Source organism: Diabrotica virgifera, chromosome 5, assembly GCF_917563875.1.
Source record: "Diabrotica virgifera virgifera chromosome 5, PGI_DIABVI_V3a".
Taxonomy (NCBI): domain Eukaryota; kingdom Metazoa; phylum Arthropoda; class Insecta; order Coleoptera; family Chrysomelidae; genus Diabrotica; species Diabrotica virgifera.
Window position 1 is genome coordinate 82341459 of NC_065447.1, and position 19048 is coordinate 82360506.

The window sequence follows — 19048 nt, forward strand, 5'->3', positions numbered from 1 at the left end:
TAAAAATTACCGGTGAAAGTTGCATTAGTAATCCGCTAGGAGCGACACCACCGAAGCTCAGAGCGTATAAGAGCTTCTGTATAAGAATTTTCAAATTGTAATGCCATATTCGGATTCAGCATAACCAAAAACAAAATAGAAACATATTTGATCAAAGTAAAATGATGAATTCAACGATATTTTTAAAATTATTTATACAAAACAATTGTTATTGTTTAAACAATTAATAAACAATTAGCGCCAAATCTGCTAGTAGAACTTTTTACTTTCAACATGTATATAAACTAACAAAAAAGTTTTAGAAAAATATAAGCTTGTTTGAATTATTCCGAAACAATGCATATTTTCGTTCTAATTGCACTCCCCTCTCCCCTATATGTATAACAAAAACTAATACTCAATCGAGAAAAGAGAAAAAGTGTTTAAGTGATTTTTTAATAATATATTGTTTCTATGGAACGCTTACAATTTTAAACATCTTTAACAAAATACTTGGATCACAGAATATATATTATCCTGATGTATTCTCTGCTTGGATCTTCCATAGGCGTAACCAGGATGATCCTAAGGGGGGGTTTACAACTACTGGAAAGGGGGGGTTACAACTACTGGAAAGGGGGGTGGGGTTACAACTACTGGAAGGTCTCTGAGGGGTATGGCGTTAAGCGTATAGAGCTCAAAGTCCATCCCAAGGGGGGGGTTATAACCCCCAAAACCCCCCCTGGTTACGCCTATCGGATCTTCCACAAATAATACACATAGATACAATATAGACTGGTTTAAAATGCAGTTCTGTAGAACTCTCAGAGCAGCAATAGATAAACATAGTGCTGATGATCCAACCTCCCATTGGGAGACAAAGAAAAAAAAGACATATGAGTTGTCTTGTCTTGATAAATCGGTAATGTGTAAGTCTCCCAATCGGAGACACCACTAAGTGAAAAAAAAAACGACAGGGTTGTCTTTTCTTGATAGATTGGTAATGTAAGATGTAATTCGTGAATGACTCATTTTTGACTTCTTGTAGCTTTGATTTTAGTTTGTTGCTGATGCGGTTGTATCCTGTTCTGCTGTCTGGTGTGTTCGTTGCCATGCAGATCTGGCCTCTCTTTTTTCAGCTACCAGTTTTTTTTTCTAGAGGTATATTACTTGTTTCTGTTGGAAGTACTTTGTGGGTAGCTGATTTAGCTGCATGCTGTAGTATGCTTATAAATTTTTTAGAGTCCTCTTCTATTTCTTCTGGTTCTTTTGACCTTGTTGTTAGTGTTCCAGTTTGTTTTATTGTTGTGCAGGTGGAGTTTTAGTTTTTTAGCGATAACTGTTGTACTTACCATTGCTATTATTGGACTCTGGTCAGCTGTTAGGTCATAGCTTGGTGTTATATCTGTAAAAGTTATACTGATACCATTTCTTATGAAGCAGTCCAATAGATAAGAATTCAATGAATTCCATTTAGAATTATTCTATTCAGTGGAGAATGCCTACCAAAGTTGCAGCGATGAAATTTAATTGTAAACTTTTGAGATGATCTAGTGACTGTAAGAGGGAACATTAAAATCAATTAGATAAAGCAGATCATTGTAATTTATTTTGTAATTCAGTAATTTATGTTAAAACAAAATATCATCATAAATCCCTCTGGAAGATAGCTTAGGAAGGTTTAATGTGTTTCTAATTACGGAGTAGGAATAATCACTTAACACGTTCCCTGCCACATTGGTCCCATGGGACAAACACTTTTTTATTTATTTATTACCGGCATTTTTTAATGCACATAAAGAGAACAACGTGGCCTAGAAGATATATGAGGTCATGAGAACCAGAGTGCCCTAACTGATAAGAACATTAGTTTACATAATCACAGAAAAAGATCGGAAGCTATTAATGTCCGATTGTTTATAATAATAATTGTATGTTGACCAATAATGATCCTTGGTCAACATACGATTACTAAAACAATCGGACATTGTTATAGCTTCTGATAATTTTCCTTGATTATGTAAAGTAATGTTCTTATCAGTTTAGGCCACTCTGGCTGTCATTGCCTCATATATCAAGGATGGTTTTTTAAATATACATTAATTATGACGGAATAGCCAAGTTGCAAGGCTCTATGTACAAAAAACTATATGGTGGCCCATTGAAGCACATATTTATGAAAACACGGCTGGCAGGGAATGTGTTAAAGGTTTGTGTAATTTAAAATTTAATTACTTACCTAATGAACTAATCTTAAGATACAACCTTGAGATTCACTTGAGATTAAGCATGATTCTTCATAGAAAAAGGTTGTAACAACCATTTTACACTCTGTGTATATGAGAAAATAATTTTTATGGTATATTTAAATTAAATATCAACTCATAGTTTTTATAACTTTAATAATAAATTTTACAATAACAATAATATTCGATCACTATGAACAAAACATGGTATGAAATATCTTAAATTTTTCACATTTTCATTGTGTATCCGTGAATATTTAATTTCAGACCATTTTACTTTATTACTTTACTCTATTACTATTAGTGCCTACTTAAAAATTAACATGTGTGTCCTTAAATAGTTTAAAATTTAGAATTTGCTTCTGATTTATTTCAGTTACGGATTATAGCTTGCCTAATGTTATGATGTTGGCACATCGCATTATGGTTATCTGGTGGTCTGGAGCATATAATTATGACTTGATGTTTTTCCCATTTTTCAATAAGGGCATGGATTGGATAACGCTGGTTTTGTGTGCTACTTCAAAAAATACATGTGTAATGTTAATATCAAACATTTTCAATGCATAGAAGTACATAGCAAAAACTATTCTATTTTTATTTTATCCACTGCAACTATCAGAAAGGACAACAGTCTGTAAATTCTTTACTTTTATTTCGATAAATTGATTTATGAGATGCACCATATGTTTAATTACTTTATAAATTAAACATATGTGCAACAAAGCTGTATTCTTTTTCCAAAGTCAGTTTGCCAAGTGTCCGTTTTTGAGATTCTTTGATGTCAATGCCGACCATTGGCGTGGAAATTAAGAAAAAGGATCAGTTCATCAAACGCATATTTCAAGAAAAATCATATAATTTTTATTAATTTTTGCATAATTATATTCAGAAAAATCTCTTAATTTTTGGGCAGAAATTGTTTAAACAATTTTTTTTAACAAATTCAAAATATCACCTTTTGTGCTCCAAAAAATATTGTTTTAGGTTTTTGGGTGACTCTAAATAAGAAAGTTACTTTGTCATTTTTCTTAAAACTTGACAGTTTTCGAGTTATAGGCGATTTAATATCTTAAAAATGCGAAAATACGCATTTTAGAGGCCCTAAAACTCAAATATAATTTATATTTAAATTATTATCTTTTTCTCAAAAGCTTCAATTAAAGTTTAAATATTAATTTTGAATATTCTGAACAGTAATCGGGTCTAACTTCAATTTAGACTTTTAGACCGTTGTTTTTTAATTGTTAATTATGCGCACCCATCACATGTTTATGCCGTATACTATTTCAAAAATCTCTTATTTTGCTTTGTTCTGAAAAACATTTTTTTGTGTATTTTGTATGTCATTCTAAACAAAAAAGATTTCTTGTTATTTTCTGAGAAGTTAATAGTTTTCGAGTTCTAAGCGATTTAAAATCTGAAAACAGCAAAAATACGCATTTTCGAGGCTTGAAAACTATTATAATTATATAATTACATATGATAATTATATGTATAATTTATATAATTATAATTATATAAATTATAATTTTTGAGGTTATCGTGTGCTTAACCGCTTAACGCACACATTTATTTGCAAAAATACGTCAAAAAATTACCTATTTATTTTATTACAGTAAAATAAACTACGAACGAGACTATTGTCACTAGATATAACCTTAAGTAAAAAAACACATATTTTTTTAGAAAAATATAAAATATCAAATACCCTCATGCGCTCACCCGAGTTAACTCGGTCGTAACTTTTTACATACAAAATACTACAAGAGAAGAAAATCGCAATTATTCAAGTAGGTATAATAATGTTAAATATTGCTAACAGTGTGATACACTCTAAAACAAGGGGTTACACACAGAGGTACGTCACAGTCAGGGCAGAACGTGACGTCAGCAAAATAGAATTCTACTCATCGTGATCCCACCCCAGTCGGCAGTCGATCGTAGAAAATTTAAAATTAGAAACGAAAAAACAAGTGGGCACGGGCGCCCATATAAAAATTTTTAGGGGGGGGCAGACGTGAAGATGTTGCAGATTACATTTCGTATACTTTGGATAACCATATATAGTTTAAAGCACCCGAAAAGCTGGGGGGCCACGGCCCCCCTTCCCATAGGTATGGCCGCCCATACAAGTGGGGATACTGTTATTTAGCGCTAGAGGAGTTAAAACACGTAGGCGCCTTATATATCGTACAAATATTTTAACCCGAGTTAACTCGGGTAAGCACGTTAAGCGGTTAAATTGAATTTTAAACATTCATTTTCAAGATTCCGAAGAGAAATCGGGTCTGATTTAATTTAGACCGTTGTTTTTTAATTGTTAATTATGCGCGTCCATCCGATTTTATGCCGTATACCATTTCAGAAATCTTATGAACTTCTCAGAAAAATGAAAAGAAATATTTTGTGTTTCTTAGAATGGCCTACAAATTCTAAAAAAAATGTTTTTTAGGGCAAAATAAGAAATTTTTTAAATAGTATACGGCATAAAATCGGACGGACGCGCATAATTAACAATTAAAGAACAACCGTCTAAATTGAAGTTAGACCCGATTACTATTCAGAATCTTGAAAATGAATGTTTAAACTTCAATTTAAGCTCTTGACAACTTCAAAAATAACAATTTAAATATCAATTTTTAAGCCTCTAAAATGCGTATATTTGCATTTTTCAGATCGCCTATAACTTGATTCGCCTATAACTCGAAAACTATCAACTTTTGAGAAAAATGCCAGGGTACCTGTCTTGTTTAGAATGACCAAATAATTTAAAAAAATATATTTTGGAGCAAAAAAGGTGATGTTTTAAATTTGTTTAAAAAATTGTTTAAACAAATTCTGCACAAAAAATTGCTCGGCGCCCTTCAGATTTGTTTAAGGGGATATTTTTGAACAGGAATCTGCAAAGAAATCGAATTATAAATTTTTTCAGATTTGAACGTCCTCACAATATGGACTATCTACCTATTTTCTTTGTAATAAACTAATAAGTTATAAACTGTTTATTGATAAACGTCCTTTGCAGCAGTGTCAACCCTAACCGGTTTTTTATTTCGTCGCTTTCGTTTTAAGGAATGATATGTAACAGTTCCTAATTTAACAATGTTATAGATCGTCTTATACTCGATTTTTGTTAATTCCTGAATTCTCGAAACAATTGCATTATCAGTCATTCCAGTATATATATTTTTAAACAAGTTCACATTGAACGTGCAAATCGTTATTTTTTAATTCGACTAATTATTTAGTAGCAAAATATAACCTAGCCTTCCAGTTACAACTCCGCCACTGTTGGATGAACAAATTTTGGTTGCAGAGACACATCTGATGTTCCGCGGTGTTGTTATCATGAAAAACGATGCCAAGTTAACGTTAGGCAGAGTAGGGAAGAACTAACTAATAAACTAATAGTGTTGAATTGAAACGAAATATATAAGTAATGGATGTGACCAAAACAGTTTGGTTTTTTATTACTTAAAATTTGATACTTTCAACGTTTAAACTTGTTTTACTAACATTAAAGCCAGTGGTGTCATGGTGTGGGAACGCCGTTCCCGCACTGGTTAAGAAAAGAAAAAAAAATAATAGAGAATTTAGGTTTTGTAAACAAAAATTAGCAGTGCGTTCCGGCACTGCGTTCCCGCACTGCTAATTTTGCCATGACACCACTGATTAAAGCAAATTCTTAATATCCTGTCTCTTATCTAAAATCATCAACATGGCAACGTCAATGTAAAAGGAGCTTTTTAATTTTGTCCAGACTACAGTGTTGCCGATACTCCAAAATTTCTTTAAAGTATAATATATACAAAGTTGCTTCAATTTATTAGTGAAGGACCATTGAAGTTTTAAGTACCTAGTTAACTAATTTATATATTTTTTAAGAATTTTTTCATATTATCTTTCTAACAGTGTCATTGACTAACAATTGAATACTAAAGTAGGGAAAACATTTTCAGGATATATAAACTTTGGAATTTTAGGAAATATATCTGACAACCTTGATTCGAAAGCCGGTCTCTTTGATATCAATATGACTGCTGATTATGTTGGAAAATTATTAGTGGATAAACTGTAACCAGGGTTGGCAAAAACCAAGGTTTTTCCAAAAAACCAAAAAAAAACAGATTTATTTGATAAAAAGTATAATAAGTCTAAATACTTTAAAAACGAATAAATTATTTTATAAATAATAGTAATAAACAATGAAGAAAATAATTAAGACGACTTTTATTTTTATTTACACACACAAAAAATTAATCTAACAAAAAAATCATCTTCAAACGTAATAATATTCAAAATAACAAACTAGGTTCAAAAGTAAAAAAAAAATAGAATTTATTTAAGTACCTTAACTTTCTTCATTTGCAGCAGCTGTATTAAAAACTTTAAATAAAAACACCAGTTTGGAGGCCCAATGAAAAAACCAGGTTTTTTTCTTAAAAAGCCAGTTGATTTAAACCGAGATTTTAAGCATGTTCGTTTAAAACTGTCAACCCTGGCTGTAACTAGTTTAAAAACCTTGTTCCGGCCTGGGCCTGGGATTTCCGGCGTTGGCTGGCAGTCTGGGTGCCCGGACATAAGAAACAAATGGGGAACAAAAAGCTATATTCATTTGAAAGACATGAATCTATTTTGGCAATAAAACTTCCAGATTCCCAGATGTTGTGAAAGCGCTAAGAAGGATTTTGCTTGAAAACAAAATGCCGGACGGAGTTGCAGAAGCAAAGAGACTTGTAAAAGCAATGGACAGTTTTAAATTCATTATTATGACTGTTATTCTATCTAAGATATTCATTCAGTTGAATACCTCCTCTAAAATACTTCAAGAAAAAGAAACGAATCTGAAAAAAGCTATGTAGACTCTAAAAACAAGTAAAGACTGTTTACAGAACATTAGAGAAGACACCCAATTATAAGAAGAAGCTACTCATCTTGCTTCCAAATGGCAGGTAGACACAGTGTTCGCAAGTACCTGACAGGGCAACGTGAAAAGGCATTTTGATGAATTAGCAGATTTTATGATGAAGAGACCTCTTTCAAGGTCAAGGTGTTTTATGCTCTTTTAGATGTGGTAAATGGTCAGATTGCACAAAAATTCAATTCTATGCAGCACTTAGTTGGCACATTTTCATGCATATTTCCTACTATGGTTGTTAAACTTACAGAGGGTGAAATTATGCAGAAAAGCTTCAAAAGAAGTATGAAAATGACATTGGCCCTTCTCTGGAATTGCAATAAATATCTTTTCGGGAAAGGTTAAAAACTGAAATAGCGACCCTAAAAACAGTACCTATATGAAATCACCTGCCTACTGATTAATCAGTTCGATACGCTATCCTCAAGTTATCCTGAAATACTGACTGTCCTACTGTTATTTTTGACATTACATGTTTCGGTTGCATCAGCTGAAAGATCATTTTCAGTATTCAAATGAATTAAAAGTTATTTAAGGAGTGATATGGGTTAGGGGAGACCTTGCATTATTGGCAATCAACTCAAAGGAAGCTGCTCAACTTGACAGGCAAATACAGCAACAATTAGGAAAAATACATTAATTAAATTAAATTCATTGTTCATGTAACTCTCTCAGGGACAGAAATACTATAGCAAATTTTACCTTATTTGGATGGATTAGAGGAAATCAATGTAAATGCGGTACGAAATATGTACCACTGCCCATTTCAGTGAATTTTTTGTGGTGCCTATTGGATACCGTCTCCCCTGAAAGAGTTAAGCTTGTCTAAGTTTAATCAAATATTTCTCTTGCAGTATAACTATAAACAGCTACTTTCTATAACTAGGTATAGAGTTCACTCTTCATAAGTATAATGCATAATTTTTAAGAAAACAGCCTCAGTCAGATCAGGTACCTGGTCAACATTAATTATTTATTAATACAAAAATAGACCATGAACATTATAATTTTTGAATTGATGATTTTGTAAAGTGCCTTAACCCTTAAACGCCCACCCTTTTTTGGGTTATGTTTACCTAGAAAATAGCTAATATATGAAGAGTACAGGGGAAAAACAATAGTCCAGGGCGGATCTGTTTTGAGATGGACGTTGAGAGGTGACTCAAATTTTTTTGCAGAAATTGCTTGAAAATAAATCAAATAATAATATTTGAGCTATCCTCCCTCTCAAAAAAGGTCCGGAATATTGTTTAAATAATCAAAATGTCAAAAAATGAAGGAAAAATTAGATTTTTTTCTTCGTTTTTTGATTATAACTTTAAAAGTATTCATTTCCGATAAAAGTTGTACTGACATAAAAGTTGCTTAATTAAATTTCCTACAATATATAATTGGTTAATAATTTAAAAAATAGTTACCCTAGTTGCAAAATAGCAATGATTGCGAAAAAACCATACAAAAACAAGTATTTGCATTTTACGTTTTTCAACCATTCCTAGACTTAGGTCCTACACTTAGGACCTTCATATTTTACCCAGAAAAACTTTATGATACAGTAAAACAATACTGTATCATAAAGTTTCATTAAGATCGGTTCAATAGATTTTGCAAAATAAATTTTGTAATCCAGCTTTCGCAAAAAAATTCATTTTTTCAAAATGTTACAGAACTGAAAATAAAGCAGATAGAAAGTTGAATTTTTTTTGAAGATATTCTTCTTTAGCGGCGAATCGATTGAGGGTAAAATTGTACATGAACCACGCGCCTGCGCACACTGACAGTATGGGGTCATCCATAAACTACGTCGTTGAGAAGAGGGAGGGGAGGGGGCCTGCTTATTTCGACGAAATACCACAGAGGGGTGGGGGGGTATGAGTGCAAATTCGACGTCGTTTAATATATTGGTATATTTAAATTTGTCGCTATTGTCTCTATAAATATAATTTTTTACTAGCTTTTACCAGCATTAAAGTATCAGATATTCATATAAAAACGTACCTATAGTTTTTGAAATGAAATTGAAAATAAAACAAAACGTTTACGAATAAATACACTTGTTTTAAAATTAAAAAGAATTCTCTATAGATACTTTTATCGCATACATTTCGTTTTTATCAGTCACAGCCTTAAAATAATATTAGGTAGCACTTTTGTACAGGACAACAAACAAGAAGACATTGTTCTTTGGGTTTCAACAAGCGCTTCTATATACAGAAAAATGTTTGGAAGCAAACAATATTCAATTGTTAGTTCATTTATATGCTGCATACTGTGTGTGAAAAAATAGTTCTGAAAGAATGAATGGAAATAAAATATTGTCTTATATTTAGTTAGTTTTAGTTAGTAAGTCGTATTTATACTTAGAGAAGATTTATACGCAAAATCTTGGTCCAATGCTATTTAAATGCATTCATTTTTTTCGAATGCTCAGAAAACCAATAAAAATTTTTGAAAAATTTAAACGCAGATTGAGAGATTACATTATTACCGAGGGTCAAAAATTTCTGAAAACATCTATACCTAATGTTTATTTTAATAAGTTACAGGGATAAAAAAAATATATTTAGTCTGATTTTTAAGTTCAAAAATTTCATTCAAAAGAAACCTTTTGTTTATTCTAAGGGACTTTCAGCCCTCGGTAATAATGTAATCTTTCATTCTGCGTTTATATTTTTCAAATACATTTATTAGTATTCTCAAGATTCGAAAAAAAAATGCATTTAAATAGCATTGGTCCAAGATTTTGCGCCTACCCCCTTAATTGTTCTTGTTATGATACATTCGCAAATAAAGTTTCAAGGTTAATTAAAAAAAAAGCAGAAATAACATTGAATTTTTTTAAATCACTGAACGGGGGGTCGTGAACTACAATGTCGACGTCGACATGGGGGGGGGTCGACTGTAACCGACGAATTACGACGGAAGGGGGGGAGGGTATTAAAAAGTCCAAATTTTTTACGACGTAGTTTATGGATGCCCCCTATGTAGTTCTGACAGTATGTAGTTCATTGCTAATCTTTCAAGATAGGTATGTATGTATCTGTAACCGTGCAAATAAGTCATTAAAAGAATATATTAGTGGTTTTAGGAAATGTATTATTTATTATAATTCTTGTGTTTTTGGATTTGTGTTTCCCTGTAGTAAAATAATAAAATATGTAGGCATAACATTTTTACAGTTTGTCGCCGTGTTATGTAATTATATCCGAAACTTACGTGTCAATTCAAGTGGCTCGATGGCATAGTTGGCAGAGCGGTGGGACAGAGAACGGAAGCACACGGAAGGTCGCGGGTTCTAATCCTGGATGATTCATACTTTTTTTTATTTTTCGTTATTTTAATAAAAAATTTTTGAAAGTGGTAGATAAGAAAGTTAGTTTAATTTTTAAATAAAATAAAAATAACCTGTTAAGTATATTTACTTCGTTTAAATTACCTATATAATAGAAGAATATCTTCTTACGTGCGTACAAAGTACACACACATTCTTTTTTTTGCTTATAGAAGTGTACTGTACCTTTCATTTGCAATTTTCAAAATTAATATCGATTAATTACCACAGCGTCAGGAAATTTTTTAAATAAACAATAATTTTTGGTGCTACGCGCAGGACAGTGGTGTTCGATTCAGACCAGTTGATTTCCACCAAAATTCCCTCCAATCTTTATCTAAAATATTATTTTTTTACTCTATATTTTGTTGTATTTTAATATTTTAATTCCACAAAAATCAAACTAATTTTATTATTGTTTGTGAAATATTGTTTAAACAATTGCATATGTTTAAAAATAATAAACATTTATTTTTTAAGTTAAAATAAATGAACAAAGAAAGTTTTTGCTAATAAAAGTATTATTTCAAAGGATAGAGTATGTGTTTTTATTTTGGAATAAACAAATTTATTTATTTATATCGAAATGTAATAAAAATTAAAATGTATCAATCATTATCAAAGGTCATTGGAATGCCCAATCAGAGCAAACTATCCGCTGTCCTGCGCGTAGCACCAATAATTAATGTTTATTTAAAAACATTCCTGATGCCGTGGTGTTAATAGATTTTAATTTTGCAAAATTGCAAAATGAAAGGTACAGTACACTTCTATACGCAAAAAAATTTCAACTTGCTATCTGCTTTATTTTCAGTCCTGTAACATTTTGAAAAAATGAATATTTTTTACGAAAGCTGGATTGCAAAATTTATTTTGCAAAATATATTAAACGGATCTTAATGAAATTTACAGTATTGTTTTACTGTATCATAAAGCATTTCTGGGTAAAATATGAAGGTCCTAAGTGTAGCATAAAGGCCCATTTATACATACCCGGGCCGTGTCCGTTCCAGGTCAGTGCCGAGTCCGGGTATTTTTAATGCAATATTTACATACAACCGGGTTGTGGCAGTGTGCGTACCGGGCCGAATAAGAGAGGAAAACGTTATTACATATCTCTGTGTAAAAGATAGTTCAAAATATTTCGGCTTGGATAGAAGATCTCACCTCACAATATCTATTGCTTGTCTCTTTTCCAGCAGTCGCGTTCACAAAACAATAAAATCGTGTTTATACAAGTCCCTGCGATCCGTGTCATTTTCGTGCATCGCCAGTGCCGACAGCAGAAATATCGGCTGGGATTAATTTCAGACCGGGCCCGGACGGGCCCCATCCGGGAAACGCCAATGTATAAATATACTCATAAGAGTACATATTGTTTTTTTTTCGGACCGGGCCCTGTCTTAACACGGAACGGACACGGCCCTGATATGTATAAATGGGCCTTTAATGGTTGAAAAATGTAAAATGCGAATACTTGTTTTTGTATGGTTTTTTCGCAATTATTGCTATTTTGCAACAAGGGTAACTATTTTTTAAATTTTTAACCAATTCTATATTGTAGGAACTTTAATTATGCAACTTTTATGTCAGTACAACTTTTCTCGGAAATGAATACTTTTAGGGCCGGTTGTTCGAACGCTAATCAACAATGATCACTATCAAATATTTAATTACTGTCACAACTGTCAATGTCAACTTTGGTTGGGTTGCTGAAAACATAATTATTGATTACAATTATGAAATTAATTAATCAATTATTATGTTAATAATTTTGTTATTTTAATTTATTAACTAATCTCATAATTATAATCAATTGTGTTTTCAGTAACCCAACCAAAGTTGACATTGACAGTTGTAACAGTAATTAAATATTTGATGGTGATCATTGTTAATTAGCGTTCGAACAACCGGCCCTAAAAGTTATAGTCAAAAAACGAAGAAAAAAATCGAATTTTTCCTTAATATTTTGACATTTTGATTATTTAAACAATGTTCCGGACCGTTTTGAGAGGGAGGATAACTCAAATATTATTATTTGATTTATTTTCAAGCAATTTCTGCAAAAAAATTTTAGTCACTTCTCAATGTTCAAATGTACTACTTAATATTTTTACAGATGCGCCCTGGTCTACAAGGAATGTCACATTTTATACATATTGACCAATATGTACCACCAATAACAATATGTACAACACCAATAAAGGTTTAATTCTTATGATATCTAAAAACTACTTATGAGATTCTTAGCAGAATTCTAGCAATTCTTATTATATAATCTTAATATAATATTCTATAGCAGGAGCTTGGAGGAGTAAGGGCGAACCCGAAAAATTGTCATTTCAAAAACAGTCTCATCTTCCTCACATACTTTTAAAGAATGCGTCTGTATATTATAACAGCATGTCTCGCCCTTCATACTCCTAATATTTCGTAAGAAATAATATGCCAATCTACTTATGTCAGAAACTGAACTACATAATCATCTAGAAGAGTAAGGGTGAACCCACAAGCTTTCGTTGCGTTTCCGTTCAAGGTTCGCCCCTTCTCCTCTCTGTTTAAGCACTGGTGTTTCTGTAATTCTAGGTTTGTTCCAACACGACCGAGAACCGTCACGAAACGGTAACGCTTCTGCGCAGTAAACAAAATCCGTTCCAACAAAAATATGATCGTCATCGGATCGTCCTTCCCACTGTTCCAACAAGAATTGTGATCTTTCGGTGACGGTTTCGTGATGATCATTTCAGTAATCGGGCAAATGCATAATGTGCTGGTTGGACTGACTTGAGCACTAGGATTTAATTCTTTAAAGTTTTTGAGCCTTTGATCGACTAAAAGCACACAAGCTGTCACCAACAAAAATGACAAACATATGATTACCGTCATGGGACGATAACTGGGCGATACAATTACGAACATGCGCACAACAAACGGTACAAGTAGTTTCGTGACGGTTTCTGGGCCGTCCAAAAGTTCATGTTGGAACAAACCTTCTGTATCTTTGTAGCTTTAATAGGGCTTTTCATTCACAGTCATTTGTTTCGAGCTTCTGTCAAATGTCGTATAATCCGTGTATATTAATATTACACACAGACTATACAACATATGACAGAAGCTCGAAACAAATGACAATCGATGAAAAGCCCTATTGTCGATATACAGTGAGATACAGAAAATGAAGAAACCATAGAGGATGAAAATCAAATTAAATTCAATTGAAGCTTTATTTGTGAATTTTATTAAAAACGCTAGGGATGTTTATTTTTATAGAATAAAAAGTATTAAACCTCTTTTTTTTATTTCATAAAAATCTTGCAAAATTCTCTTAAGTTTTTAAGATCTACCTGAAGGATTTCCATACCGTAGGAAAAGATTAGGGTGTAATTTGCATAATAGTAGAGAAACTAAATTTGCATAAAGTTTATTGTATATTGTAATTTTTATTAGTAGTTGGAGATAAACTTTCCGCTTACAAAGGCGCCTTTTATTATTCTGTTCAACGTTTCTGAGAAAATATTGTAGTGATGAGCCCATGTACTGATAGAATGTGACAGCCACAAAAACCATCTTTACAAAGTGAATATAAGGCATAAATAAGAAGGATTATTATAGTAATTTTACAAGTTAATACTTTATTATATTATTTTACTACTTTAGTTGGGAACGTAAAATTAAAATAATAATTCCTAAGATTTACACGTTTTATTCACTATGTAAAAAATTTTTGTCGGCATTGTAGTAATACAGATTATACACCGTATCCATCGGTAGACTGCACGCTATAGTAGAAATGCGACGATACACTGCATAATCTAAACTGTATAATCTTAGTAGCATCACTTGTTCACCCTTACTATATTAACATGTTTATTTATTTATTTATTTATTTACGGGATTACCCCCATTACAACACATACAGTATAAAATCAATCTCTGTAATATCTACTAAACTAGAGTAAAATAAATCTTAATTACATACTTATTAAACAAAAACGAAATATTAATAGTTATCCATTACACATATTACATCTATTACACAAATCAGTTCAAATAAACAAAAAGTACCTGTCAAGCTCTTTTAATCCGATTCTTAAAACCAGCCAAGGAGACACCAAACATTTCTAAGTTATTCTCGTTTATAATTTTTAGTGTTCGCTCAATGGGCGAATGCATACCATAGTTTGTCCGATGAAAAGGTATATAAAACAAATCAACATGTCTGAGACTTCTGGAGGGAACAACATGTCTTTGTAAACTTTAACTCAGTTTTCCCGAAACATCGTTTTTGCAGTTCGCCCTTACTCCTCCAAGCTCCTGATATTAACTTTTTAATTTAATAATGCACCCAAAACTGCCAAAAAACTGGTTCTTCGCCTGGATACAAATTCTTAGAAAATTTATATAGACTGATCTTTCTAGTTATTGTCCTGAATCGATAGGCTAGTCGATAGTACTCAGCTTTTGCAACCACACGGCGAGAAAAGCCAAAATTCATAAAAAAGTGACATTCCTTGTTTTTCTCCTGTATTCTTTATATTTATTGTTGCAAATTAATTAAACTTTAGAATCTTATGATTATTAAACACAGCATCTTCCAAAATATTAATACAAACAATTTACAAACCTTACAACAAAATTACGATGTACAGTGGAACCTCGATAACTCGGATTAATCGGGACCGCGGCCGATCCGGGTTATCGAAAATCCGGGTTAGCCGGAGAATATAGTAAAAATTAATAAATAACCTCCATTACAATTACAAAAACATGAAACACATATGCACAGTACACATCTAAATTACGTATAGTTGTATAGAGTGTAGAGTTTTGTTCATTTCTTGGTAAAAAACTCAGTCATACTGTAGAGATGTACCGACACCATAATATGGTAGGTCTGGATCCTGCGTACAAAAAAAAATTGATAAATAGCAAGCTGAAAATTTGTTATTAGCTTAAGGGTGTCTAGTCGGACAAACATTAATATATGGGAACACTGGAACAGGGGAAGTTTTAACTGTGGAACAGGTTAAAAATTTGGAACGGTCAGACCACGAAAACGGCACATGTATTTTTTCCGACAGAACAGACTTAAACTCTCCGAACAGAGATTAAACTCTCATGCAAAAATCAGACTGCTATTTATCACCAAATTGGCGTTTTAATGAGTGGAACATGTAGAATATGTCAAATAACAGGAATTATGACAGGTGATAAATAGCAGTCTGATTTTTGCATGAGAGTTTAATCTCTGTTCGGAGAGTTTATGTCTGTTCTGTCGGACAAAACAAATGTGCCATTTTCGTGTTCTGACCGTTCCAAATTTTTGACCTGTTCCACAATTAAAACTGCCCCTGTTCCAGTGTTCTCATATATCAAAGTTTATCCGACTAGACACCCTTAAGCTATTAATAAATTTTTAGCTTGCTATTAATCAACTTTTTTTTCATACGCGGGATCCAGACCTATGGTAGCATAATATCATATTATGATGCTGCAATAAATTTATTTTAAAGATTCGTCTTTATCAATCCTACCTAATGTTTCTAGTTTCTTTTCCATTGTCACTGCAACATTTTTACGTTTTGTTACCATTACGTAGACAAAGCAAACACAATCTGAAGCACGATTACATTACAGAATGGAAGTGATTAATAGGCTGTACTACACACAATACAAGAATTTTTAAATAGTCACGTTTTTTTTAAACAATGCTAAGACAGTTTGACATAAATAAAGAAAAAGGAATACAGACAGGTGTCTGTTCTTTCCGATAAGCTGAGACGGTCGCTCTGGCTGCCGCCGTGTGCATGAATCATTTTTACTATTGTACTTATGTGTTCAAATTACACAAATACACATTATCTCTGAAATATTATTTGGCCTACATACATTTTTATTTGATAAAATTGTTAAATTGTTTATTTGTTAAATTTTTGTCTGATGAAAATCGGTCCGGGTTAGCCGGACTTCCGGGTTATCGGGGGCCGACTTATCGGGGTTCCACTGTACATCAAAATTAACATACCAGTAAAAGCCAGTAATTCCGATTTGTCGATTTTCTCCACACTCTTCCTTTCAGCCTCCTCATTGGCGTAATTATACGTCGATAATTATATGGAATAATATGTTTCTACCAAGGAGAAATTATTAAAACCTTTAGTAACAAGTTTTACCAAGGGAATACTTTTTGTGTCTCACACCCATATTTAACTCGATAATACTTTTATTTTCAAAAATATCGGTAGCACAAAATTAACATTCAATAAAGGACTGTCTTTTTAACAATAAATAATTTTTGAACATGTAATAAATTATGTTACAAGGGAATACGCATTAAGTGGACATTTTTTACCCACCCTTGGGCGTTTAAGGGTTAAAACTCACCATTTTAACCTTAATTTTTCAAAATATTGTTGGACCCCATTCTCCTGGGGATGGACTTGCCAAACCCCCCAGTAGGCACCGAAACGCCTAAAACCACTCATGGAAGGCCCTGTTCAAAAGATGGGAAAATCGAAATATAAGAATAGTTACCTTTTCAATTTTTTGTTTTTCTTTAAACCAGTCCTCTATCTTCATATTGTTATTTCTGTATTTATGGGATATTCCTTTAAAGCCAAATGATCATATTTATGCTATGTATCATGTGAACCTTATCCATTGGATTCATCCTTAATTTCACATTTATAGCCATGCAGAATATCATCCAGGTCATCGTAATATACTTCTGGTTTAAACATCTCTTTAATTTCTTGTTTCACTTCCATTTAAAATCAAATCAAATCAAATGGAAGTAAAACAAGAGATTAATGGGATATCTTGATTTATATATTTTAATTTCATTATTAATTTTACACTTTACACCATGAAGTGAAATCACTTTTCTTCAGTAAATGCACAGCATTTATTTATATTATATCAAATACTATAGAAGGGTAATACATACAACTCTTGACATTTCCCATTACATTTTGGGCAGCAAACAAAACTGCGCCATCTAGTGGTATGGATTGTAACCACAAACTATGAATGACATGGAATGATCGAAGATCTGTCAGTTAATTAATCCATTAACCTAACTTTTTGCGTGTGTTTAATCCATCCTCCCATATCACTGGTTTAATCAAATGTTTAACGTTTATTATATGTTTATTTTGAAATAAAAATGGATTTTGTAAATCTGCTATTACTAAATGAACTTAATGATGTGGCAGAATCAGACAGAAATACATGATTTAAATCTAGATCGACGCCAGTTACGCCAATCCATTTGAAATTGATGACCATACCATGTGTTTTTATGAAACATTTCAGTGCCAAAATCTATTACTGTGAGGTGAGATAAAATTAAAACATTGTAACTACCAAAGATTCGGAGTTTTTTATGTTTTGTGATAGTGCTAAAAATTTAATGGACTAAGCTCATGTCGTAAGTTTTTATAATATGCTTCTTTTATACAATGTTTTTTTCCTGTTAATATCACTGTATTTACTGAAAAAATAATTATAATTTATTTTAAACTAAATGAAACAAATAAATTTTGTGAAAGCTTGATATTAACAGAGTTTTTTTTATCCTGCCCTTTAAATTAATGATTTCAACCTCAAAATATAGATTACAGACAAAGAAGTCAGCTACTTCATCCATTTAGTGAAGACTTTTTGTTTACATATTTGTAAACATCAGTTCATCTACATTGGTAAACAAAACGTCTTCAATAAATGATGAAGTAGCCGAATTCTGTACCTTTATTCTCCATCATCTGTATAAATAAAGAATACTCAAAAGTGGTGGGTTTTTCGATCAATATGTAGAGAATAGGCAAAGAATTCGGCCCTATCAGTAAAAATCATCACATCATCTAAAAATGGGTTTGATAAGAAACAAACATCCATAGAGAGATATAAAAATGCAACAGTTGTTACCTTAAAAAGATATCAACTAACAAGATGTAAGGGTAAATGTTTACATTAGTAAGGATCACTAAAAATGCGTAAATTTTTTGGACTTAGCCTAAAAATTGGAACAAAGGCAAAATTTTCATGTTTTTTGTTACGGAACAAACAAAAAGTGTAGAAATGTTTAAAACAATTGAAAAAAAAATATAAAATATGGAAAATTTAAAACTAGCCAGATTAAAATGCTATCAAAGTACAAAATACCTTTAGTTATTATAACATATATAAACAAATTATAAATACCATTCATTATTTTCGCATTAAATTATACAAAAATAAATAATATTGTAAAATGGCCAAAAATTCATTGTTTGGAAAAATAAGTCCAGCGCGCTTGCACACAATATAGGATATTCTGATCATGTTCAATGTTGCCAAATGTACATTTGTGTTTTTCGGAGTAACTATTGAACTTAATTTTAATAAAAGTTATGTATTATTATGAGTTTTTTTTGGGGATTACTGTTGAATACCCAGTAAAAATAAGCAACGGCAAATCTAGGGGATTTTTGTTATTGTATGATGTAGTTGGAAACAATGTTATATAAGTGTCAGATGTCAACTGTAAGCAAAAACAAGATGTAAAAGAAAAATAAATGTTGATTTTGATGT

At 31.8% G+C, this 19048-nt stretch overlaps 1 long non-coding RNA gene across 7 annotated transcripts; it reads right to left on the reverse strand.

Annotated features, from left to right (window-relative positions):
* Window positions 1-2364: 2364 nt before the first annotated feature.
* On the reverse strand, window positions 2365-17447 carry LOC126884274 (uncharacterized). 7 transcript variants are annotated; one of them, XR_007697924.1, is made up of 4 exons: window positions 17340-17447; window positions 17012-17201; window positions 7849-7952; window positions 2365-2742 (listed from the first exon to the last, which is right to left on the reverse strand). It is a non-coding gene; the product is annotated as an uncharacterized LOC126884274 (long non-coding RNA). The 7 variants fall into 7 exon arrangements; XR_007697925.1 differs by having other exon boundaries at window positions 17333-17431; XR_007697926.1 differs by having other exon boundaries at window positions 17012-17204; window positions 17333-17430.
* Between the last annotated feature and the right edge of the window lie 1601 nt (window positions 17448-19048).